This window comes from Zonotrichia leucophrys, chromosome 2 (genome assembly GCF_028769735.1).
Source record: "Zonotrichia leucophrys gambelii isolate GWCS_2022_RI chromosome 2, RI_Zleu_2.0, whole genome shotgun sequence".
NCBI lineage: Eukaryota > Metazoa > Chordata > Aves > Passeriformes > Passerellidae > Zonotrichia > Zonotrichia leucophrys.
The window spans coordinates 38,876,158-38,903,041 of NC_088171.1; the positions used below are offsets into that span (position 1 = coordinate 38,876,158).

Genomic DNA, 26,884 nt, shown 5'->3' on the forward strand with positions numbered 1-26,884 from the left:
GAACTAAAAAGGGCTGCACTATCATAAAATAATGTGGAGACTGTTAGAAGATCAGCTTCAAGCCTCAGCATTGTAAGTAAATGCATACTAGTACAAACATTTTTTCATGAACTCAAGTAACAAAACACAATTGAAAGGCAGATTTTCCTCTGATCTAGCAGATGGACTGTAAACTTGCTTTATCATTTGAAGACAGATGTACTGATATGCATTTAGTAACTTTGCTCCTGTTAGACAGCAATGCTGTGCAGTATTCCTTAAACAGCAATATACTATTTTTTAATCATCATTTCAAAAGTTATGTGGACTTTCCAGTTTACCTATGAGTTTTTAGAAACTCTTTCCAGAATTATCACTATCTTTCTTTTTTTTCAAACAGCTGTTATAAATGAGATCTCAAAATTTTAAGTGCATAAAACCCAGTTCTGTTAACAGAATGTTTAGTTTCTAGGAGTTGAAGAGTATAGTTTCTAAACAGTGTATAGAGAAAAGACTGTAAACAAAAATAATGAAAAATTAACTGGCAGACACATCACTAGACCTAGAAATGTTCTTATTTTGGGGAATAGTTCCAGTTGTCACTGGAGGAATTTCATTTCATATGCGTCCCTCAGTATGGGAATCTTTTGCTTCAGATATGTAAAAATAACTAGGATAAAATACTCTCCCTCTCATTACTTTTTCTCAGTCTCATTATTCAACTGATATTGAAAACACACGTGAGATTACAAATTAATCCCTTCTCAGTTAAAAAAAAAGAGCAGAAAACTAGGTTTACCTTGCATCCTAACAAGCTGCATCAGGCAAAGGTAGATATTAGTAAGTCTACACAACAAAAGAGGTAGCAAGAAAGTTTGATTCCTGCAGTCAAAAGTAGCTTATTAGACTGAAAGTTGCACAGATTGATCCAGTTCCTCAGAAAGAAACCACATAGAGCTTGTCTGGAAGCATAAGTGGGCCACTTCCAATCAGCACATTCTTCACATGTGGAAAGAGCTGCTACTGCAATGGATTGTAAAATCCTAAGTGCAATTATTGAAATATATAATTTTATAGACAATAAAAAAAAAAATCAAAGTTCTGTAAGATCTTTACAGGACTGAGAACTGACAGGATATATGCTGGAACAAATCTAAACAAATAAACATTTACATATGTGCAAGACAAGATCTTTCATGACTAAGTTATGACAAGACCAAGCATAACTCATTATTTCATGACCAAGCACAGTTCATGTTTCCATATTTTACTTTTGTAAAATTTAGCACTATACAGATAAAATGCTGTTGAAGAAATCATTTAAATTAATGCAGAAGATTTAGTCTAAGGGATATACTATTAAGAAAATAAAATCATATCAAACTATTTAAATTTTTTTTAATATCTTATTTGCCTACTGTGACAATCACTGAAGTAAGCATCATACGTATTTTCGAAATCTAGTACGGTTTTCCTCTTGTAAGGGCACCATGTCCCTAGTGCAAGCTAATACTTTTTTCTTCAGAGAATAACATTTTTTCAAATACAAAATGCAAAAGAAAAGCCCCAAATACCATACTCTCGGTTATTTTCTTCTACTTCAGAAGACACTATTTCTGTGACCCTCCCTGAACCATAGCCACTCATATATTTTTAAGGCTACAAGTTTTCAGAAAAGCTAACTCACTGACACAAAACATCTTTACCTACAGGAAGGATTCAAATTCTGTTAGAAATAAAAACACTGATTTTAAAGTTATGGTGGATAAACCCTTCAAAAAGAGTGGGATGCACAAAGAGTGAAATCAAATGGCTTATTTACAACCCTACTGTAAGGGTAAAAAAATGTTCTCTCAACTGTATTGTCAAAGTTTGGAGCATCTAATTAATTTTTGCAGCAGTAGAAGGTTCATAAAACTATAAAAGAAGCAGGAAAGGAAGAAAGAACTTAGGTAACAATGATATTATGTGTGTTATTGACATCTCTCTGAAGACTTAGAAGCCAGTTGCAGTCACATGGCTGGGAAGACACAGGTGCAGAGGAAACATCCTGCAAAACCATGTGGAGAAGATGACTGACCTAGCATTCCATCATACTTCAACTAACAGAGAAACAAGCTATACAGTACCCTTTGCAACTGCTTAAAAGGTTTTTTTCCCTCCTTACATATTTTGCTTGCACTTGTACAACCAAGAAGCTGGACTTTTACTTCCTAGGATAAAGCAGTGGCGGAGAGGTGATTTGTTTAAAGTCAATTCTATCATTCTTTCATTGGAAGATTTTAACAGGCATGAGGAGTGCTAATTTTTTCCACATGAACTCATTTGAACTGCATGAAAAGTCTTTAGATACCTTTAACAAGTTTATTGGACTCATTAGTCCTACAAAGGGACTGCAGGAAATGCATTTCATATGGAAATGGATGTGGAGCTATTAAAGCCTGGAAGGAACAGCCTCCAGGACATAAAAAAGTCTGTAACCAGTAATAGTATTGGCCTTGGAGCAAGAGGCACGCACTGAAAAGATAACCTATATCACTCTTCAGTGCTTCCAGAGGTTTACAACAAGCACATGGCACAGTACCAGCATAATAAATAAAATCTTCAAACATCCTACCATAAACATACAGGTAAATTTTATTTTTTGTGACTTTTATCTTCCAAGATATTATGCAACTGGTCATTGCAGCAAGATCTCATCCTCTAGGATTCATACACCAGTTCTTTGCGTGACAGATTATTGCATGCTGAGCAAAGTGAAACTTATATTAAAAGGCTAAGAGTTATGGTTTACAGATGCACACAACACTGGAGATCTCCATTTAGTGTTACTCAGAATATCCACATTCTTTTATTACTATTTAGTGAATTCAAGAGGAAAACACAACAGTTTGAGGTGAAAAGGGCTGTAGGTAAGCTCCACATCTGTGTCATGCACATCCTCAGGCTTGGTATTTCACTGTAGGGTGAATAGTGGAACACACACAGCTTCCCTGATACAACCACACTGGGACAGCTGCCAACCAAGCCAGGTGGGGAACAGTGCTCCAGCCCTAAATTCCAGGGGGAGTCCTACACCTCACACTGTCCATTCTCTTTTAGGACTGGGTAATGTTTCTAAGAACAAAAAAAAAAATACACATTGGTAAATACATAAAAACTTGTTCTGCCAAATAACTTTGTATGAAGTGTCATCCATGAATATGAACACAAAGATAAAAATTAAATTTCTAAAACTGTAGGTAAAGATAAAAATTAAAATTCTAAAACTGTAGGTATAAAGTGCATAAGACATCCTTTAGTAAGAGTAATGTATTAATAAAAGTATTAATTTAAGTATCAAACCATCATGGGAATATATACATACACCAGGACACTCAGTAACTCAAGTACTTACATTTTTGAGAAGTTTAGATTATGTGAATATGGTTTAGTAATTGGAAATGGAATAATTAGAATGGATTCCACCTTTTCTTGGAAGTAAATATTCAATATACGTGAGAAGGATCTGAAAGCTTCACTTTGCCAGTCATTGAAGGCAATGGGAGCAACACCATGTAATGTACCGGCCTATAAACCCAGGGAAACTCATCTGGCCTCCATGGTTTTTGCTGCTGCAACTCTTCCCAGGATCCTCCACTACAAATCCAGCCTGAAAGCACTCACTAATTTTTTTTTTTTTTTTTTTTTTTTTTTTTTTTTTTTTTTTTTTTTTTTTGTGGCAAAATACGATGAGCCTTTGAGCAGCACTAAAACCCAAATGCTGCTATATCCTTAAAAACCTTAACCTTGGTCTCATATGTTGGTAGGTTAATTGAAAACAAATTTCTTCCCCTGCTTGTCATAAACCAAATTGCTCACCTCATTATCTTTACTTCTGCTACTTAGTATCATATTTGACTTCAAAAGAGGCATTGAGTCCACGGGCTGTTTCTGACCATCTGCTACTATACTGCATTAAAAGCAAGTGTTCACTAGTTTTGGCTTCCTGCCCAAAATCTCTCTTTAAAAAATAGTCACAGAATACATAGAAGCACTTTGTTTGGGTATATTTTGCAAAGTTAACGTGAATGTGCATTTGTGTTCCTGAACAAACCCTTATACAAAAAATTTATGCTTGCTGAATACAAAATTAATTTGTGGAGGAATAGGAAGGTTTAGGATTAGTGAGAGGAAGGAAGAGGAAGAATTGGGATAGGGAGCATAAGAAAAACAACTGCCTGGACAGGATCACCTTCCTTCTTGCTCTGGTTTCTGCTGCCCTTCTATGCTTTGAGGAGGATCGGGCCACTGATTTGCCTCAATTTTCTCTTCAAATTTGTACTGTTCCCTATTCTGAGCCTCTTGGCATGGGACAATATGACTGAAGTACTTTTGGAGGCCTCCCCAGCCACTACACCAGTGCCTGCTCCATTAAGCAGTGGATGTCACACCCACAGGAAAGGCCAACATTTTCATAGCAGGAGTCAGAAGCAAATAAAGTCTGATTAAGCTTCTCCTCCCTCAAGGTTACTATCCCAAGCTAATGACAATATATGAGATAAGTACTGTCAACCCCTGGAGGACACATTAAATTCCAGTTAAATACAGATTAGATGAGTACTGCAAAAATCATAGTTATAAAGGCTACAGCCCTTTTAACTATCTGGCATCCACTGCAAGGCCAGGGCAACGGCAGGTGCTCCTGTTAAAAGATGTACAGCAGCAAGCAAGGTTTAGATGAAGGTCACACTTCTCACAATATCCTTTTGGAGAGAAAAAAATTCACATTTGATGACTAAGAACAAATCAAAAAAACTCAAAACTAAACAAACAAAACCATGGGATACTGAAAACAGTTGAATAAGAAGAATGCTTTATAGAGAGGGACAAGAGAAATTATATGAAATAGTCTTTATATTCATCTTTTATAATTTTCTGCAAGTATAACCAGGCATAACACACAGTTGCCACAATCATGATGGATCCTTCAGAGCGTACTGCTGAGGGACTGGATGGAGAGTCACTTACCCTGCAAAGGCAGCAAGAAAATATTGGACAAGTAAGTTTCCTAAACACACTTAATACTGGTAAGATAAGTAAACTGAACACAGGAGTGATGAAGTGTCTGCACTACTATCTTTCTGTAAAAGCCAAACATGCTCTTGGTCAGAATTGGTGACTGAATTGCTCAGACTGGCTGCAGTCTTAAGAGAAAAGCATGCAACAAGAAAAAAAAAGCATGCACTTACCTTAGCTGAAGGTGCCCTTAAGTTCCAGGGCATAAATTGCCACTAGAGTCTCCAAACTCTATGGGTGCACACATGTTAGGAGTGTTCTGAAAAATATAAAGACAACATTCATGAAAAAACTTATAGGAAAGAAATATCACCACCAACACAAATACAGTTAATTTCTTTCTGTAGGGCCACTGCATATTTATAGTACAAAAATTGAACCATTTCCAGAAAATCAAAATATTGTCTATACAGCCATTTTAAGATAATTTTACTGGATGTCTGTACTTGGATTTTTAGATGCATTCTGCTCTTTCATTTTTCTTCTTGGGGAAAATGAGGGAGAAAGACATGTTGGAGCACCAGGTTTTCTTTTCTCCTTTCCCTTCACTCCATACCCACTGTGCTCATCATTCAACAATACACAAAAGCAGATGGTCTGTTTCTGTCAACTAATACATTACTACTAAGTCATTCATCAACCACACGATGCTCAAGACAACAACTCTCTGTTACTAACTAACCAGCTTCTGTCAAAGGATTTTACTAGAGTTGCTAAATTCACTCTGATTTTCTTCCATGTGAAAGACTGCATCAGCAACTAAACAAGGGACATGCCTGCTGGTCAAACTGCTCCTGAGGAGAGAGGACTATCCACCTGTAGAGCAACAGTGCCACTCACACCACAAGGCAACACCTCAGTTGAAAAAAAGCTCCAAAGAGACAAATCCTCATATGTAGCAATTAACCTGCAGCTGGTAACATATTTAGAGCAGTAAAATTACTGACTTCCATAGAAAGACTCTGATTAGGGCACAAGAATCCCCCAAATAGTTTGAACATACTAACTAGATCCTCCACCACTGCTGTGGTTTCTGCAAAGATTTCCTTTCTATCTCACCCATAATCCTATAAAGTCATAGACAGGTTAGACTTGCAACACGAACATGGAGGCAATTTGTCTGGCATAATTTATAATCCTACATAGAATTATATAAAATCATATAAAATTTTAAACTTGCCTGAGCTCCTCAGACACCTCAATTTGAAATGGAAAAAGATTGAAAGTAACTTCATTAGTGTGCCAGTTTGCAGGTAGACATTTTATTTGAAATTGCTGCATGGAGCTGCAGCAGAAGAGATGTGGAAGCTGTGGAGACCAGCGCTGTACCACATCTGTACATTTAAGATACAACATTAAAAAAGCCAAGAGAATGCATCAAACCAGGAAATAAGCAGCAATAATTCATCACAAAATGGCATATCATATTCCTCTTCCCCTACTATTTCCCCCCAGTTCCCCACAAAGAATTATCCTCACAAAAAAAAAAAGGAGTTAACAGCATTTCACAGCACTAAGCAAAGTTTTATTCAGCTCACATGCCTCTACTTCTTCATATTGAGGACAAGAAAAACCAAATCCTTTTACTAACTGAAAAAGCTCCAGGGACATTTATGGACCTGTAGGTAAAACCCAGCATCTTGAATTGCATCCAGAAAAGTCTCAGGCTCCACAGGTATCAAAGTAATTTTTCATCAACTTGAGGCTGATTTAAAAGGTTTAGTCCAGAGCACAGCATGTGAATTACATTAATCAAATCTGGACACGAGATGCAGGCATTTGAGTTTGGGCTTGTGTGCAGAAGGAATTCTTGCCTCCTTCTTATTTCAGAGGAAGAAAGGCAAGGTGCAGTGGCCACTGGAGGGCCAACAAGGACCTTGGGATAGCTAGGTAGGACCATGCCTTCTCATACCATCCTTGCTAAAATAAACCTGGGCAAAGCATTCATCTCAACATGCTCACAAAGAAGTGAATATAAAAGAAATACTTTGTTCTTATTTTTGGGAAACAAAATCATACTGGACTGAAATCAGACTTTCAACTGGAAACCTTAGGCATTTTGGAAGGTTACTAAATGAGACTAGCCACCAGCCCTCCCAATGCTTTTTTTGGTTTCTCATAAAACATTCAAAGCTCAAGTACACAACCCATGTTTTGCATAGCAAAGAAGCAAACCCAGTGTTGTTCTAAAACACCTTTCATACCCCCCACAATGTTGCCCAAAGCCTGGACCAACATTGCCAAAAGTGTGCTTTAAATGAACTTAATTACTGTTGTAATTAATGCAGCAGTTCTGGGTCCCTAGAAACGTCCCTCACATGAGCACACAACCTACATGTGATTGCGCTGCTTCACAACTTCCACAGAATTCATGCTGGGGTGCTTCTTCAGAAAAAAGAATTCTCAGATGCAAGACTATAAAGATTATGGCTTCAAGGAGAAACCAAATATTCCCTTCTCCTTGGCACCCACTGCAGTGCTAAAGTCAGCACAGCCAACTGATTAGATAGGTAAGTGGAAGTGAAGCGTTTCCCTCGAATTAAAATGTCATCCTTCTACACTTTTCAAACACCATTTTCCAAGGAATCATTCTAAAGAAAGAATGGCAGTTTTTCCTTATTGAGGTCCTTGAAGATTGCAGAAAGCAATATTTTGTGGTCCATAGGGAGCTTAAACACCAATATGCTTTCTGTGTATACAGTCTCACAGATGGAAGTGCCAAACAGATGAAAGTAGATTTCTGATAAGGCCCTGTTCCTCAGTCCCTCTTGGACATTCTGAACTGCCCAGCTGTACACCTCATGGAAAGATGCAGAAACAGATTTAGCTTTAAAGGCTGACTTTGCTGGAAGCCGCAGTCACAGATCTTCAGCTGATCTTATGTTGTTTGATTTATTCTTAATAATCCTGAGTGGCCTCTGAAGAGTTATTTCAAAGACGTTTATTTTAAACTTTCACAAACTAAACAAATACGGAAGACTGAGTATTAAATGTCAGCTTTGCTGTTTTCAATTGCATGTAGTGCAAAGAAACATAAGACCAGAATGCAACATCCATATAGTGCATTGTGTGAAGGGCATTTGAAGCACTTGACATCACTCAGCAGCTGACAGCAGGAGACTTGCATCACAAGTGTACAGCCTTAAAGCGTTCAAAAGTAAAATGCTTCCACTGGACAGCTATTGTTTAAGAGAGTTTAAAACAAAATCAAAAAGCTGTGGTAATATTTCATGTGCCATGAAATTGGATTAATGCAAGGTACTCACTGTATTTGCCATTATGCATAATCCAACATATACTTCTTGGACCAAACTATTTCTGCTGGGTTCACTGCTGCTAAAATAATTTACAGCTACAGAAATAAAAGTTTTAAATGTGGTTTTGACAGAGTAATACAGAATTAAGCTTTCTGCGACAGGAACTGAAGATGTTGAATATGTCTTAACTTATTGAAAGGGATTCTGATCACTGGATCTGTAATGTTGCTCACTTATTAAATGACAGTCATGAAATCCTTATTTCTCCTTGAGTTTTATTGATTATGAAGCATAGCTTCATTTGGTTCAGAGTTTCTTGGGCAAGGGTTTTTTATTTTATATACTACCTTGAACCAAAACAGGAATTAACTTTATGAATTTTCTGGAAGCAAAATCAAAAGTTTTATTTGTCTGCACTTTTACCTATTTCATTGAGGGAGAATGAAATATTTTCTCCTTCCATCAAGAGACCAACATATTTAAGTGGTTTTTATTATTTCAGATGTCTTGAGACACATTACATCAGATATAATACAACCATCACACACCCCAGTCCACTCTGCTACTAGAAATCAATCATTTATCAAATTTTATAGACTACACCAATTTTTTTCAGTACATTGGCAAAATATCAATGACAAGGATTTCAAGTATATCAGAAGCACAACTGCTCTGGTACATGATTAACTTGTCCTAATGATCTGTACTGCTCTGTACCCACTATTCTGACTATCAGAGCTCAAATTTTCTCTGTCACATTAGCACAGATTACTGCTGCCAGGAATAAAAAATATAATTCTGGGAGGGAAGAGGACAAAAGTGGATAACCCTCTTGCCAGACAGCAGAACATGCATGAACAAACATAAGTGGCCATAATCCTTAATTCCTTGGCTCAGTCCAGGAACATTCCTCTGCAGCTCTTGGCAAAGGGCATCACAAAACTGACCTCTCCTCAGGCGCTATAGAGAAGATTTGTAATAGAGACATTCTATCCCACTCACCTACATCTGCCAAGTGCTTTTTTTTTGCACATTCAAAAATAAAATTGTCAAACCAAATTCAAACCAGAATGCTTCATTCTGAAAATATTCCTTATTATTAATACTTGTAGAAAAAAAAAAAACAAAAAAGTGGTCTTCCTTCTCCAATCACTTATGCATGTGAACAGTCTTAAAAGCCCAAAAATAAGGAAGAGATAGTATGCAGGGATTTTTATTGCATACTTGCTTTACCAGCTAACTAACAGCACAGGGATAAATCTTGGCTGAGTGCTTGACCTCACAGGTATTCTCTATCCAATGCAATATTAAATAATCTTCTCCCAGTCAAGCTCACTTTGAAAGGTTTATGGTACAACATGCCTTTCTAGGGTTTTTTGTTTGATTTTGTAGTTTTACTTCTTTTAAGTTAGGTTATATTACACATCCTTCTTTTTCTGTCTTCATTTGCAGTTAAAGATCCTTACTCTGAGGAATAGAATTTTTCTGGAAACAAGATTCTTATTGCATTTTTCCCTCCAGGCAGTAAAAGAATATTTTACAGCAAGTTAGTCGAGTCTACAGCTGCACCAATTTTTTATAAAAATGTGACTTTTTCCTCTTCCAAAGCAGAAATCCATTTTTAAAATTTGTTCTGTGCTTTGGATCAGCTGTGATTCTGCCCATAACGTGTGATCATGCCTGCACTCAAACTCAATATATTTTGTATATTGTTGTAAAAAAAATTGCTATTTTGGATTACTAGGATTTCCATCTCATAGTTCATCTAAATGAAGATCTACTTATGGATCCCACTACAACTTAGCAGACAAGATACAGTCTGGACTATTTGTTCAGATGGAGTCCCTTCCCATCACTTGGTCCTAAGATATTTCTCCTGTACTCTTACCCCTACTAACTTAACTACAGCGTAAACGGCATTTAAAATCTTATTTTTTAAATAGTCCTACTGTGCAAGCACTGTAATTCTCTATTAAATGTGTGCAATTATACACAGATGCCATTGAAGCTTATACCTAATTGAGGAACAGCCTCAACAAAAGGTTGAACTGTATGGGCATCTGTCCAAGTGATTGATGATTTGGGTTTGTTTTTTCAAATAAGATAGCATTAGCAACAGAAGAAATATCCAATGCTGTTAAGATTCGATACATAAAAAGTATATATGCCTTCCTTAATGAACATGTTGAAGACTAATAAATTATGTTAATGACTCCAGCTTTTTACACACACTCAAAGCAGACACTGTCTAGGAGTTACACACGCTTTGTTTACCACTTAACCTTCACACATAAATCTTAGAACAGGCACCGTAATATGGACCAGGAACAGGTCATGTCATTTCATCTCTGCTTTTTGAACTTGTAGATGTCCTAGAACTATAGAGGTGTTTGTGTAAGGCTCCTCTGCAAGGTTTGAGTGTAGAGAATTGATTACAGACCTATCCTGCTCCAAAACAGAAGTGAGTTGGTAACTGACAGCTTCTCCATCTGTTTTGCCTTCCCTGCCAGTGCTCCCCAAATTACCACAGGGTATCCTCAATATTGCCACCTGTCTGTGTAAGCAAGGAATACACCCATTTACCTTCCTACCCCGTGAAGTTTCATTTTGAAGACAAAGTATTCCTTCATGCTGATGAATCCTGGTGGTGGCCAACACCAAGGAAAACACAGACTTCTCAAACAATTCAGAATTCCAGTTCAAGACAAACTTCACAAGCACCAGCGCCACAGCTGATCCCCTCAAGACTTATCAGAAGGAAGTAGATTAGTCTTCCTCATCACAACACTTCATTTTCTATAGATAGTCTACAAAGGCAGAACAAATCTCAGCCTGAGGCACACATCTTCCACATGGGCCTGCCATGCTCATGCTAATGCAAGAGACTTGCACTGCAGAATACAATTTCTTATTTCAGCTTCTAAAGGCCTACACCACCATCTTGCCCTTAATAATCAGTCCATTACTCCTGCAATATAATTCCTTAGGAAAACAGGCACTTATTCCTTCTTAGTGGCTAGTGTGATAGGCACATGTTCTTTTCTTAATTATGTCACACAAAACACATTCCCTTTATCTTGGTGGTTTATGCTTTACAAACTGTATTTCTGCAACCAGTGTCCCAGTGCTTAAGAACAGTGCACGACCTCATCTCCCAGTGAGCACAGGATCAAATCCTTAATAGATCTAGGTGTTTTGGAAAGACTCAAGAGAATGGCAAGAAATTAACAATGTCACACAGCTCTCAATTAACCAACTAAATTTTGGTGTTTCCAATCAGAATTATTTGTGACTAAGCCAAGTGGCTACATTTCAAGCTCAGTGCTGCACATTTCACACAGTCCTTTAAAAATTTTGTTTTCTAAAGAAAGAAGAGTGTACTGTAGAAAGAAATCACCAGCCAAAACATAGATTCAAGGGACTGTGTAATAAGCAATAACAAGGTTCTGTGTAAGTCATTCTGAAAACATTTATGGAAGCACAACATTTATAACTGTCAAGCTATTGAATAGAAACTTCTCAGACTGTAGAAAAAGGGACTGGTTTCTCAACACTATGTTCCATCATCTTCAACCCGTACCCTCCCTATTCTCCCTTCCCCATCTTCGGTAATCAGCTTCTAGCTCATTTTCCAGCCTGAAGAGCTATCATCACAAATGAAAAAGAAAAGGACATTTAGATGACTTAAATCCCCAGTTTTATTTTTGGCTTTCTTGACCTTCTGGCAAGTTGTTTTACCATGAAAATTTCATTAAAGTCTCTATTAAATTCAGAGTAGAAGATGTCAAGAAGGAGAGACTCTATTTTAAGTGCATTAATAACTGTAGAGAAGGCAATACATTAATGCTGTATCAAAACAGCAAAGGCAATAATATCTTTCTGCATTATGGAGCAGCTTTTCTCCTTTACTTAAGGGAGAGTGCTCTTAGATTATTAGTCATTTCTTCATATGTAAAATTAATCTACAATGATTCCACTGAGCCAAGGAGGTACAATGCTATGGAAATAAGATCTTGGCATAGAACCCTCAAAGCCATACCCATATAGAAAAATGGGTACTTATCACATGGTCCGGTCAACTGTAAATCGAAACCTGCTGAAATCTATGCTTTTATTCCTGTTTCTGCCTCTGCAGAGATTACTTCTCTCTTCAGAATTAATAAAGGGAGCATTTCTGACCCACCAGTCACAGCTGTATATAGTTTTTCCATATGTCTTATCTCAAGACTTCCCACAGCCATGCAGCAATTTCCAATTGCTTTTCACTTTAAACAGGTGAAACCACAGATTCTCTGTGACCTCCTTGAAACCTTACTTTTCCTTTCCAAACCAAAACATTTTCTGAGGCATTTTTCCATCTTTCTCTCTTGGGGAAGGTTTGTAGGGATGAAGTCCAGACAGGAACATTAAATTCCAGGACCACAGTAGCAAAGCCAGTGTCTGTACAGTGGCATGTTACGTAGTAAAAGAAAACATCACATAAGGCACTATAACCATTACCAAATTAAGGTTGCACAAGGAGTGATCTGTGTGCCGACTTTCAGAGAACAAACAGAAGTTATGCCTGTTTTAGTCATGCTCCTCTGCACCTGAGGAGAAGTCTCTCAGTGCAGTTGCATCCTCATGGTTAAGCTGTGCTCCCTTTTCAGGAGGACAGCTCTGTCCACAGAGCGTAGTTTATTAATCCAGACACAGCCCTAAAGGCCAGAACGTCAGTAGAGCACATATTCTGATATACAGGGCATATGTCAGTAAAAGTGACATTTACAAGGTCAGGGCTGCAGAACACATGGACACTCCACTTCAAACTAAGTAGAATTTGTAAGTGGAAAACAATAATGACAATGACATACAAAATAGCTCCCAATCTTTTAGCTGTTCTAATGGAATCCAGCAAAAAGTGCTGAGATAAGTTGTTCAATATTTTATTTAAAAGGCTGCTCTTCAACATTTTAAACAGTAATATACTATTATAAAGTGTATTAAAAAAATCTAAGAGAACCTGAAGACAAAAAGAGGCAGACTGAGTTCAGGGATTTTAGTAAAGAGAAGAAAATGAGGCACTACAAATCCCTACAAAAAGCCCCACAAATAAATTAAACCCAAAGCCTACCAAAAAAGAAAAAAAGAAAAAAAAAGCCATAAGGCTAGATAAAAAAGTTATTCTAAGGTAGTTGGTAGAAGTGGCACTCAGATAATGCAATGATGATCAAAGATTATATAAATGGGACAACTGCTATGTACATATGACAAAGATTTCATTTTAATCATGAGTTCATACATCAAGTGGCAAGTTTAAAAAGTCACTGTGTACAGCACATGCACTGTTTATATAAAGTGACACTGTTATGGGAGCAGCAAAGCAGACATAATGTTCCATTTATGGGCAGAGAAGGTTATCCATGCATTTGTACCCAGGAGTCAAGGTCACAAATTTTCCAGAAATACAAAGGATATCTGTTCTTTACAGGGGAGGATGGAGATGGGGCAAGGATGTAAAATTGCCTTCTGTTTTGGGTTTTTTTACATCTATTATCAACAATGGCTATTTTCACATGTGGAAACTGCTGTTTATTACACTAAAACTAAAGTACATGCACTAAACCATGATCCACTGGTCAAACTTGATATCTGTAGACCCTGGGCTCAACACTACCACTTTGTTCCTTGAATTACTGATCATGGACACAAGGCTAAGCAGGCAATGTGTAGACTAAGCAGGACATATGATATGGCAGGTCAATTGTCATGTCTAGTACTAAGCAGAAACAGTTACTGGACCAATGATTTTAAGTTGTCCAGATTTTATTTTAAAATTTTGAAGAGAGGTCGATAATGAAGGCTCAGTAAATTACTTCAGTCTAGAGAAAAACCTTATTATTTCAGACCCAAATGCTCAACAGGAAACAAGGGGTAAGGGGGGAAGAAATCTTCCCCAAGCTTTTGTGGGAATGGAAACAAAGGAAAGCTTAAACTACTAAAAACTAGAGATAAAGGTTGATGAACAAATGAGTTAATGGAAAACAAATTAATCTTCTGAAGTAATAGCCTTCCAACCCAGAGTGAGAAGAACAAATAAGAGGAAAACTTAAGGAGCAATTTTACTGTGGAGAAGATTGTGTCTTTGGACCAGTCACTAACTAAAAATCAACACCCAAAATATCCAGAATGTGTTTGGGAAAAGAAAGCAAAATAGAGGCATCCAAAGTAATCTAGCATGAAGTTTCCAAACAAAGAAGACTTTGTGTGTGTAATACCAGCTTCTTCAGTTATCTCTACCCAGGCAAAAGCTGTTGACCCTATAAAGGTCAATTCCTGAAAACACAGATGACTAGTTCTTCTGCACAAAAATCACCAACACAAAAAGCCAAACCACACATATCTGTAATAACATAACCCCAGGTCATACTAATTGAAGGATTAATTGAAAGCATGTAAAGAAAAACAAAAATATTTTTTAAATCATTCTTCAAACTTTTGTGACAAAGCAATGCAGTGGTACTAAAATGTTTTTGGTTTTAAAAAGCTCACATAACTCATGACAAGTGCTTACTTCATCCTTTCTGTCTTTATCCGTAAGCTCAGCCACACAGGCAAAGCAGACTTAGAGTAGAACAATTTGCCTAAACCCATTTTTAAGAGGTTTGATTGTTTGTTTTCCCAGAAACCAAGAAATTCCTCTGGGGAATTTCCACAGAGTAAAATTTCCCAAAATCATGTTTTGGCCAGAAGTCCCATAACTGCACAAGTAGAAACAACTTTGTCACAGAACATGTGATAAAGTTACATGTGTTTGGACCATCAGGACTCAAATGATAAAAAAATTAAATTGAAACTGGGCTATACCACTGTGGAAACCATGGACACAGCACATCCAGAAGCCAGGATGTTTTTTGCTTTAATACATGTGTGTAATATCGAGAAGCATTCAGAATTTGAGGCATAGATGTTTCAAAAATAGATTCGGTGCATGTTTGAGATGTGAAAGTATGAAATCTACAGTCTTTCCTGGCATTCTGTAGATAGCAAAGCTCTTAGCCTGGAGGCAAAAGAATACAAAATTATTTTGTAATTTCCCTGAAAAGCTTGGAAAAGTTTCATGGCAACAAAGTCCTGTAGCGTGTCTAAAGAGCTAGAGCCTTTTAAAATTGGTTAGAAAATACTAGAGCAGTTATTTTATGTGGATAATCTTTGTTCCATAGCCAGGCCTGTATCCAGGTTTGGAGTATGCCCTCAGGCATGCTCTACCCCAGTACCTAATGACACCAGGAGAGCCTCCAAGAATCCCATGGTATCATGAGCAGCATCAAAGCCAACAGAAATAAGCAAGCCATGGGCTGTTACACTAGTTAGGAAAAGACAGAAAACAAAGAATTTTAATGATGTCTATTTCAATGACCAGTATAGTGCTATACAGAATACATGACAATTAATGTTCTGGTATTTCAAAGGATCAAATCATACAACCATGCAAATGAAGTACCAAATTTTGTGTCATGCAAGAATATTACCTATTAAGGGATAACTACTTCTCTTTAGGAATGTATACTGAAGCAGCTAAATTCTCCTCCTGAGACTGTTTTAAGACAACACAGTAAGATGCAAACAAAATCCTGCTGCAGACTAGAGTGATTTAAACAAAGATAAATGCCTTTTCTCAGATTTGCAGAAATAACTTTTCAGTGGCTAATAAATTTGATTTGGGGTTTTATTTTTCTGTTTTGTCCATACACTTCCATTAGCTATATGGTCACAAGACTGACATACAACTGCTGAATTTTAGTAGGTGTGTGTAACTACTCCTTCAGAAGAGCACTTTTCATAAAAGAAAAATTTTATCTTCTCTGTTAGATTCTCATTCTGCCATTAAGTTCACCAAAAAATTCTGTCCTTTGCATATTTTGTCTTTAATTAAAAATACTATATCAGTAAAACTATTAAACCTAATTTCCCTACCTATTAAATTTGTTAAAGCAATGTATTTCATTTAAAACTTCCTTCTTAAGTCAGGTCAGCCCATATATCTGGGTCAAAATTGAGAGCTTTTTTGAGAGTTAAAAAATCCCAACTCTCATAGAATAAGATCTTGATATTTTAGGCCAAAGCACTTAATTGTACTCCAAGTTTAATTATCTATAAGACTTATAGATTTTTTTTCCTAAATCTATTGCCATTCTTTTCACCTGTGCCTCATATTTAAGATTCAAACTCTCAGAAGCAGGTTTTTAATTTAGCTTGTGGGGAAAAGTGAGACTTTCTGTATAAGAACCTGAGAATTCCTATTCATTGTCTGTATTGAGTATCTGACCCTGAAGGCAACACTTAAAGAAGATAAAACTCTACCTGATAAGGTTGCTGGTGGAATAGATCAGATAAATCACTTGACCTAAAATACTGCCCTGGACACTATCACCAGTGCAGAAAGAAAATTGTTCATGACCAAACTGTTGATAGTTTAGTAGAAACTCAGAGGAGACCCCGCATAAAGAGTGCTACTGGATGGACTGAGGGAGTAAACCTCAATCAAGTTTAATTTCCTCTTTTGGTATTACTCAAACACATATGAGGGTAGTGGAAATTTTCACAGTAAAAGAAAGGGAAAATTGGCCTTTGATGTCTAAATTTGTTTGCCTTATCCTGCAAGTAATAACTTTATGTGACCCGCTTATTAATCTGATAATATAAACTTAGAGAAAACATTATAAATTTACAAAAACATTGAGTCCACTGAAACATTTCACTGAAGTGTCTACAGAATAGGACAATGGTATAAAATTATTCTGAAAAAATAAAAACCAATTTTAAAAAATTTCTGTTAGAAGTGTTACCCATAGCACATTAAGCAGCACCAGGTCTGTGCTCCTTGCTTATAGTTGGTTTTTGAAATGAACATGAAATCCTCCTTGCTCAAGCCAGCAGTCCTTTCAAAACTGTGACAAAATTTTCCTTTATCCAGCTTATGAGACATGGTCCTTGACTGCAGGAGGGCAGGGGAAGAGCAGTGCCCGTCACCAGGTGCCACACAACAGTGACCATGACCACAAATGGTGAATCTCAGCCGCACTCAGGCACTTGCACTGGGCAGGGATGGAACAGAGTGGAAAAGCAGAAGGTAATATGGAGTTATGTCTCTGAGATGATTTGGATGCAGTTGCTGAACAGCTACCAAGAGAGATTTTTGTTCCCAGTTCATCACCAGGAGCATCTGGTCTTAAAGACTTCACAGACTGGAAATCAAGTAAATGGAGAAATGGCAATTGCCAGGGACATAATGGCCAGGGCAGCCTTGGAGGAAAGAAACCAGAACCTGAGACTCCACTTAGATTACTTCTAAGCACTTCACACAAACTGCAGCATGGTACACACAATCGATGTTGTGAAGCTTTCCCAGGCGGTTGACTTCCTGATTTTTCTACCCAATTAATCATCCCCTGGTTATAAACCAGGATAGTTACACAAACTTCTATCATCTGGATTTTTTTTTTTTTTTTTTTTTAACCACTGGTTTGTTTTCATAAAAGAGGCAGAAATGCAGTTTCAGATTTCACAAACTAGATTTTCGCTCTCTTGCTTGTAAGTTATCAAGAGAAATTCCATCTAGAAGGACTACTTCTGGGAAATTTTGCCCATGCTTGGATAAAAGTTTGATCTTAAAAAACAGAGCTAAAAATTCTCAACAAATTAAATCCTAATAAGTTTTACTGGGTCTAAATACATCGACTTCATTTTCTTTTTGAAATTTAATATTTTTAGTGCATTTTAAGTTAGCAGCTGTTAGTAAAAGGCACTTCAAATTAAACAATGGGAATTTGAATATGCTTCCCAGAAAAAACTTTAACAGGGTCATCATCCAACATTAGAGGACAAGTGTGCAACTACACACACTTGCCTTACAGTGTTTATAAGATTGATTGAGTGCTATTTTTGTCAAGAAAATTGATTAAGCCTATTCAACAGACAGTATATCCCTCAAGAAGGACTAATTCAATAAAATGTACACAATCAGAAATCTAGGGGGACAAAATTATAAACAGGATTAAGTAGAGCTTGCCATGAATTTGAGTTCGAGAGGCAGAGATAAGTTCCTTAGAAAGGCAATAAGCAACACTTTCACACCAATTCTCTCATCTGAGAGCACCCATTTCCTTGCAGCAAGAACTACTCTGCAAATAATAGCAGCCTGTCTGAGCAAAAGCATCTCATCCCTCAATCTCAGACTGGCCATTTTTCATGGTCTGGATGATGCAGTTTTGCAACTCCTCTTTGAAGGAAATGTCAATCCTACTTTTGCTGCAAAAATCATTCAGTAACAAAACAGAATATCATGCTTTTAAAAAAATACAACAAAAGCAGAGTTAAGCCTGTTGCTATCTGCTGTTTGCCTTTGGGTTAGTTTTAGGGCAGCTTTCCTTTTAGATAGCTTCAGGTTACAAAGTCCTACAACAGCTATTAAATGTGGAGAAATGGATACAACCTTTGACTTGGTGAGTCCCTAAGCCACAGATTGCTGAAAGCAATTGATGGAGTGGGAAAAGCTTCACTTTATGCCTGCCTACTCTCATATTCTTTCCCTAACCCTCAGGAATTGGAAGCCCTCCAATCCACAAGAAGTTTGGTCTGCTAAAGTGAGATATATACAACTTTGATGTCTTCATCCACTCTCATATTTCTTAATTCAAGTATTTTATGCTATCAATCATGGCCATGTAATAAAAGCATGATTTTTCAAGGTAACATATAAGGAAAGTTAGTGGAAAAGCTCTACACTAATGAACCATTTCTGCAGCATATTTTCAAAGTAAAATCTTTTAAATCTCAGTTTCTTGTATTTTATCAGCCAGAAACTTAATACCTTTTTCCCTGAATACAGCAAAGGGTTTCCTTCATTGTATATAGGTTGCTCAGCTGGGAAAAAATACATATGTGGAAATTTGCTGTCACAATAGCTTTTTTTTAGGAGTTAAACCCCTCCCCCCCAAAAAAAAAAACACCAAAAAAACCACCCAAAACATTAACTTTATACTTTTCTCTAGGGTTCATCACTAGAGAGTATTTATTGTCCTTGAGAGTACTGATGATCATTTACATAAAACGAGTCCACACCCTCAGGTAAGACAGGCAAGTCACTTTAGAAAAGCACTATTTCAGAGATGCATTACCAAAGAAACAAGAAAATTAAAGAGTCTTCAAAGAACCCATTACTTTTAAAAACAAAATCCTCCCTTCCCCTCCCTAAATATATGGCTACCTTTTGATTACAAATCTTCAGATGGGTTGGGTTTTTTCTTTGTTTTATTGGGGTTTTTTTGGTTTGTTTTTGTTTTGTTTGTTTCTTTGTGGTTTTTTGTTTGCTTTTTGGGTTTTTTTGTGCAAAAAGTATATCTGTATAACTGGAAAATGTTGAAGACTTCTCTTGGGCAATTTAAGTTCCTGCATGTTTCAACTGTTAGTCATATATTCCTAGCAGAAGCATAGGAGTTCCAGCAGGGGTAATCCCAGTTGTAACCAACAGAATATCTGAGATGTTTTACTTTGTTAATAAGCCAACTCCCAAGAAATGGTTAATTTTGCTTTATGTAAGGCAGAGACTCTGTCTGAGGAGCAACTTCAGAAAGGATTTTTGCATACTCTAGAAGATAAATCTGGGGGAAAAATCCTTATCTTCAAGGAATTAAGCAAATATTTGTCAGCATGCAGGTCAGAAATAGTTCTTTGTACTTCCATCTGTATTAGAATGTTCAATGGCTTGTATGACATAAAATTAGCTCCACACATTTATCCATTTTTCTTGCCATCTTGTTACTCTGTCTTTTCCTATTTAAGTGTCTTTTTAAAAATCATGTTAAGCAATAAAATCTGACGGCAAAACAGCAGCCAAGAAAGTCTGAGGGATCAGTGTAGTCAGTGGTGACAGAGGCAAAAGCAAACTGTTCCTTGCTCTTTCCCAGCTACTGCAGAGCCACAACAGATGCACCTGAAGGCTTCACCAGAGTAACTGCAGTGGCAGAGGGAACTGCTGAGTAACTCCCAGTGGGAGAGGGTGCTCTGCTGCCTGGCAGTGGCACAAGAGCAACAGGTAGGAAGCTCAGCAGTAGTGGTGGCTTGATGCAGAGAACACCCAGCGGAGTTCAGCTAAAGGGTACTCACCACCACAAAGAAAAAGCAACTCAGAGAGAATGATCTCAAAAGCAGCAAAGTCAAAGGTTTGCAAATAAGATTTTTGAGCATCTTTCAGTTATTGAAATCAAACTGTTAGATTAGATACCTTAGACAAAAAGCAATGCATAAAAATGAAAAAGCATGGCCTGCTAGAACAAAACACCCTCAACAAAACAGAGATTACTTTCACTTCTCTTTAAGATCTTTGTTCAAATCAAGAGTTTCTGGCCTTTCACTGACAGAACACTAGAGTACTGAAAACTGAACCCTCTTTTACTGAGTGGAATAACATGGACTAATTCGGAAGAATTAAGATAACAAAAACCTCATATATACTCCAATGACCCTATGCTAAAAATCAAGCATTTGGCAAATCAGCTAAGTGATAATAGGGGCCAAAATATTTCGTTTGAATAGTGTGCAGAAGGAAACGGTTGGACAATATTAATCTCATTTTTTATTCACAGGCAGCTGGGGGCACTGAGCCAGATCCTCTGTTCACATAAGTTTCAGCAGTGTTGTGGCCAACTACTGTTCTGTGCCATAAAAGTTTCAACTCTCTGATAAATGGCAGTAAATTAATTATAAGCAGGCCACTATTTTTCATGACCTAATATCCATATTTGCAATAAAGCACAAAGGAGTTAAGCACTTATTCACTGCAAATGAATAGTCGTGCAAAGAAGGACTCGTGAGTGCCTCAGTGTCTCAAAGGTGGGCCAAAAAGAGATATATTACAACCCACATGGTCAAAGAAATAAATCGTTAGTTATGTACTCTCTTTCTGTCAATGTTTCCCATTCTGCTGTTCCAAAAGCAAGCAGATCTCTTTAAGAGCAGACCTCAAGCCTCTCACATCTGGCTGTCACACCCTGCACAGGGGTTGCTTGTTAAAGAATCTGCCCAACACCAAACGGAGACAGCACTGGTTTGATTCCTAAAGCTGATTCAGTAGCCAAACATCAAACCTGACCAGCCTTTAAAATTTCCTCTCCTTATAAGACTGCTAGCATGATCCAAACAATTCCCATTCCTTCTGATCTACACCAGCCCTCACATCAGCCTTTCATACTGGCCTACCAGATACTATGGGAGTAACGCATCAAGAGCATTACCTGGATCTTGGGTAAAGCTCAGGCTGTCATGCTCATTCTAGCTTTGGAAGAAAGGTGTTTTCCTGGCTCAGTTGAAAGCAACACCCTTGAATTTCTAGGTTAGGGAATTCACAGAAATAAGTCTCAGGTATAAAACTAGACCAACTCATAGATTCCTCCATGGCCATTTTAAATTTAATTCTGTAAAAGAACTCCATAAGCTTGCAAGGATCCCTGAAGGAATCATCAATATTATTTACCTATAAAAAGCATATCTACCAGTAAGTATTTATAGGTCCAAAGCATATTTTAATTGACGAAGTTAATTTATCTTAGCTTGCATCTTCACTAAGATTCCTGTGCAGAGAACTTAGAAAATATTTAGCTGTGAAATTGCCTGCTTGAAATATAGAGTCCTGTAACCTTCAGGAATGCATTAAAAATGTAAGACCCTAGAATTCACAAGGGTCAGGAAAACATTGTCTACTACCATTAAGTCAGTAAAGATTCTTCGGAGTTAAAAAACTTGAGCTAGATTTCTTGAAATGATCCTGTTGATCTGATGAGATAGGACACCTTCTACAGCCATAAAAAAAAGAGTAATATTTTTCTACCTTTTATGCAATGCCTTCCTCAAGCACTTTCAAGCAAAAGGAGTTCACCTGCAGACTTTTAGTCCAAACCTCATGATAAACCTGTTTTGCACAAATCAAGACATTTGATGCCAATCAAACTAAGCAAATGCTTATGTTCTGTCAGGCCGACAATCACAGCTACAGCACTTTATACTGTTAAATGCCAGTTGAGAAAATGTCTGCTAAAAATAAATACAGGTTTCAGGAGAAGGTAAGAGGCACACTTTAGTTCTAAGAGAATTACTTTTATTTTTTCCTCACAATAGATGGAACATACTTGATTTTAAGATCCCATTTTTATGCTTATGGCACAAAATCCTAGCAGAGCATTCCACATGGGTGTGACAGATTTAAAGCCTGCAATCACACTAGATACTGCTCTCCTTATTGACATCAAGGAAAACACCTTTTCTTCCCCACACCTTGGGATTCCCATTTGTAAAACAGAATGATTACATTTACCTCCATTATAAATTAATGAGACCTGTTGACAGAAAAGTAGTATGTAAGAATACAGCAACGTTTTAAGGAAGAAATTTAAGCAGGTTCTTTTTAAAGTGCAAGCTGTATGTATCAGATTTGTTTTAAACGCTGATTTTAAAATAACTACTCTTCCTTTCTTGGATTTAAATCTTGTCAAACCACAGTAAAATGAGACTTGGTCACCGCTCAGCAGTGATATTCCAGAATATACAAGAAACAAAACCCAAATGGAGATTTGGCTTTCTTTTTAAAAATAAGTTGCCAAAATTCCCCTGTAAAATTTAACACCACTCACATTAAAAGTTCATTTCCTCTTTTGCCTTCCAGACCCCAGTAGCTATGATTCCTCTAATATTAAATGATGAGGATGGCTATCTCCAGAGACAGATTTATTTCCTACTGAACACATCATCATTTTCAAACATGAATAACTGTAGCTTGAACACAAAGCCATATAGGACCAAAGAAGGAGGTTATTATAAAACCTGTGTTGAGGAAGGTCCCTTCACAGCAGCAAAGCTTACACTAGGTAATAACTAGCTTCATAACCAAATCTCTAAAGCAATGTTCTCATACTGAAAGGCTCTGCATCTCATTACTAGGTCTGGGGTTCATCCATCAATATTCATGAATTGTATCCAAAAAAAAAAAAAAAAAAAAAGAAAGAATCCTACAGAAATAAGCCTTTTTAAAGTCTACTATAGGTGCTAGGTTTTTCTGACAATAATAACAGCATTTACACAGAGTTGTGTATTATGTTTGTCTTATCCATGGCATGAAACACCTGCAGACTCCAGCAGCACATCTGGCAGGCTCTCACAAGATCCTCTCTTCAGCATCCAAGCAGTAACACAGCAGTAAGTCTTTCCAGACACCCACACATCCACATGCAAAAATGACCATTTAATAAATGCTATAGACCTTAATAGAAACCCTTTTATTTATGAAGAAATAAATCTAAAAGACAAATAGGACCACAGGTTGCTGCATCACTCCATCCTCCTCAGATCCTGAAGGAAAGCAACCATTATCCTGACTCACCAAAATGGCATCAATCTTGAGAAGAAAGAGTAGGGTACAGTTGAGAGTCACTGCTCTCAGAGCCCTGACCTAGACATGAAAAGACACAGTCCTCCTCTCCAAGGAAAATTACCATTTAAAACAAGGTGACAGCAGCCACAGAAAAATCAAAGCAAAAAAGTTTGAATTTGAAAACTTTTCAAATAGCCTTTTCAAATAGGACCTATATAAGTTGCAACCAGCCAGCCCTGAGCTTCAGACATACACATGCAGTGTTTTGTATCACTGCTCTGAAGTAAGGCTGCTGAGCCAAAGTAAATCTCTCCAATGATAACTCTGGAACTTTGTAGTTTAATCTTCAGGTCCACACTCTCTGGGAGAATTCAAGCTGCACACTAACAAAATCATGTGCAAAATAGTTTAGAAATGTCTTACTGTTTGATCCATAATGGAGTCTGCTACTAATGTGACCTCTAATAAATCAGGCTGCACACAAGTTCCAGCTGGCCCTCAGAGACAGCCATATCTGGTTGCTACACCACCACAAATCCAATGACTCCAGACATACTTAAAACAGAGTGCAGAATTTGTTCCAGAAAGTTTAGGAATCTGTATCAAGACTGTGATATTTCCAAGATGATTTTTTTCCAGTTACCACCAAGAGACTAGCAATGAGCACTCAGAAGATAACAAACTGAGTGCTGTGGGCAAACTCACTCAGAAATTGTTTCACACAACTTGTTCTTAAAATATGAACCTTGTTAAGGAAATTAACATAAAGAACTTCTGAAGTGTTTTCCAGATGTTTGCATTAATAAACAGAAAATCCCTTATGGTCTATTAAGGAAAAAAAATTATATTATATGAATAATTTCCTTTGTTTAAAATGAAAGAGGAAAAAACATTCAAGAACTGTCTAAGTTTAAAATAGGTACAAAAAAAAGGCCAATTTAATCACTTTGAGAAGCCAGACACTGATGATCTGTATGCACATGAATTTACATATTAATAAAAGCTCACCAGAAAAGAAATCTCAGGGGGAAAAAAAATCCCAGCAGAATGGACAGATATAGACACCAGATACATTCAGCATTTTGAAGACCTTTAAAAGAAAAACAAAAGGGAGACCTATGAAAAACTGAGACTGGTGTTAAGATTCCCCACATAAAATTTCATCTTCACACATTGAAGATTTTCTCCCAAGTAGATCTGTTTGTTGTCTTCTTTTTTTAAGGTTAAAATGCCTGAGTAATCTCAAAACAAAGGAAATTACATTATCCTAATCAGAAACTTTCTTGAGATAAAATATTAATAATTGACACTCACTGACATAGGGCCAGACGTACGATAACTGCATGAACAACTGCAGCAGCACACTTGGGGATTTTGCAGGGTCTGCCAAATCCCCAAGCCCTGTGTGAGTTGTTTCTTCTCTTCCTCCTCTCGTGAGTCAACCTTTTGCAAAATGAGGAGAACACGAGTTATCCCTACATTTCTCTATCCTGTGCCTGAAAATGATGGATCTTACCAGAGGGCTGCCTCCGTTCTTCACCTAACTAGCACTTTACTCTGCAAGGATTCCCATTAAAACCTCAGGAGGCTTTTCAGCAATTAACACAGTGGGAATGGTAGTAATAAGCCTGCAATGGGGTCCTGCAACAGCCTATTTGCCCACAGGAGCACAATGCAATTGCAGTCATTAGTAGAAAGCTTTGGAAAAGCTTGAAAGCTTTCCAAGTCACTCATAATGCTGTGATTGTGTGCAGCTCCTGGCTAGGAATCCCTACAAAGCTGCATAGCACCTGAGCTGGCCTGTTAAAGCATCGTGAGGAGCAAACATGAAACACATTAACCTCCAATGCACTAGCTGCAAACAATTGCCAAGAGGCTCTCATTGCCTTTAAGAGACCTCATGCAAACCCAAGTTTCCCCGTGTCTGTTTTCATCTATATCAGCACTAAAGTTAGCCTCTGACATGTATTTTATCCTCAGTCTTTGTTTGCAAACATCAGATTTTGAACAAGACCTCATCATGTGTTGGGATTTATTTTTCTTTCTTCCTTAGAACCTTCTTAAATCAAGCCCTGAGGAAATACTTGGAAGTGGGGGCAGGGGGAGGAGGGTTTAGCACAGATATAGCTATACTGAAAATATTTATCTGAAAGTCTTCAGTAGTGGAATAACAAGAAAATAGTTGCCTTGTACCTACCAGTTCAAAGTTTTGGGAAATAGGAAAGGTATTTTTCAGCTGATTTGAAAGGGAATATAAATCATAATTGTTGCAAAGGGAGGAGAAAAAGATTGTATTTCCCAAAGTCAGGCTTATTGATTAGACTTCTAAGTACATTATAGAGCTAAAAGCTGTATCCAACAGCTTCCACACATTTGCTGACTCTGCAGGTCATTTTCGACAGCACTGCTTATATCTTTACTATAGAAAGGCCCATTTTCAAGGTCACCGAAACTACTTTTGCTGAACTTTAATACTGCATCTGCACGTGCTAAATCCTGGATATTACACTATTGACTTAAAGAAAAATTACTTTTTCAGCTTGACTACATCACGTTCACTGAAATTTATGTGCTCTGCTTCAGTGTCCTTATTGGAGCTACTCAGCAAGGTGAAAGTTCTGGATAAGTTTTGAAAGCACCTACTTGTACAATCAAGCACAACTTCCCTCATGTGTATTCCAGCTGCTTTCCCATGCCAGGTAAGGAATTATCAGAGCAAAGCTGTTTCACAAGGTCTCTCCCAAGCTTGACTTCCCACTGTCCCCAAGGACACATAGAGGGCCAGGTTTTTGCCAGGCAGTGCTACACTTAAAACACAAACAAAGTTTTTATTATTACCTGAGGAACTCAAGTGGCTGGCTCCACCACATTCTGCCTTTGAAGAGAACTGGAACAAATCCACAGGGAATTATAGCTACTCCCTGCATTTCCCCATGTCTGCAGCAATCACAGGAATAAAGAATGGTCTAACCAGAATCTTTCCACAACACAAACCTCCCTAAATACACTAAATACAATTTAAATCCGAGCACCTGAGGATGTCTGTAGGCTATGATTGCTCTCAGAGGCCTCAGCTGAGGCCACCACCTACACACGCCCTGCTCACTACCCAGGGCTGCATTTAGGCTCAAACACAGCAGCCCGGTCTGGCCTGAGTGATGTTGTAGGTATGTCTGTCTCCTGCCTG

General features: G+C 37.5%; 1 long non-coding RNA gene across 3 annotated transcripts in view; it reads right to left on the bottom strand.

Annotated features, from left to right (window-relative positions):
* The window catches only part of LOC135443102 (uncharacterized), a 51,774-nt gene extending 25,103 nt beyond the window's left edge, over positions 1-26,671 (bottom strand). Inside the window, exons 1-3 of one of the 3 annotated variants that reach the window (XR_010438813.1) lie at positions 26,536-26,671; positions 5,211-5,296; positions 2,648-3,096 (exon numbers count right to left, since the gene is read on the bottom strand). This is a non-coding gene — a long non-coding RNA (uncharacterized LOC135443102). Of the gene's footprint in view, positions 1-2,647; positions 3,097-4,853; positions 4,991-5,210; positions 5,297-26,535 lie in introns of those variants that run through there. The other 2 variants (XR_010438814.1, XR_010438815.1) reach the window with 2 other exon arrangements.
* Positions 26,672-26,884: the final 213 nt, after the last annotated feature.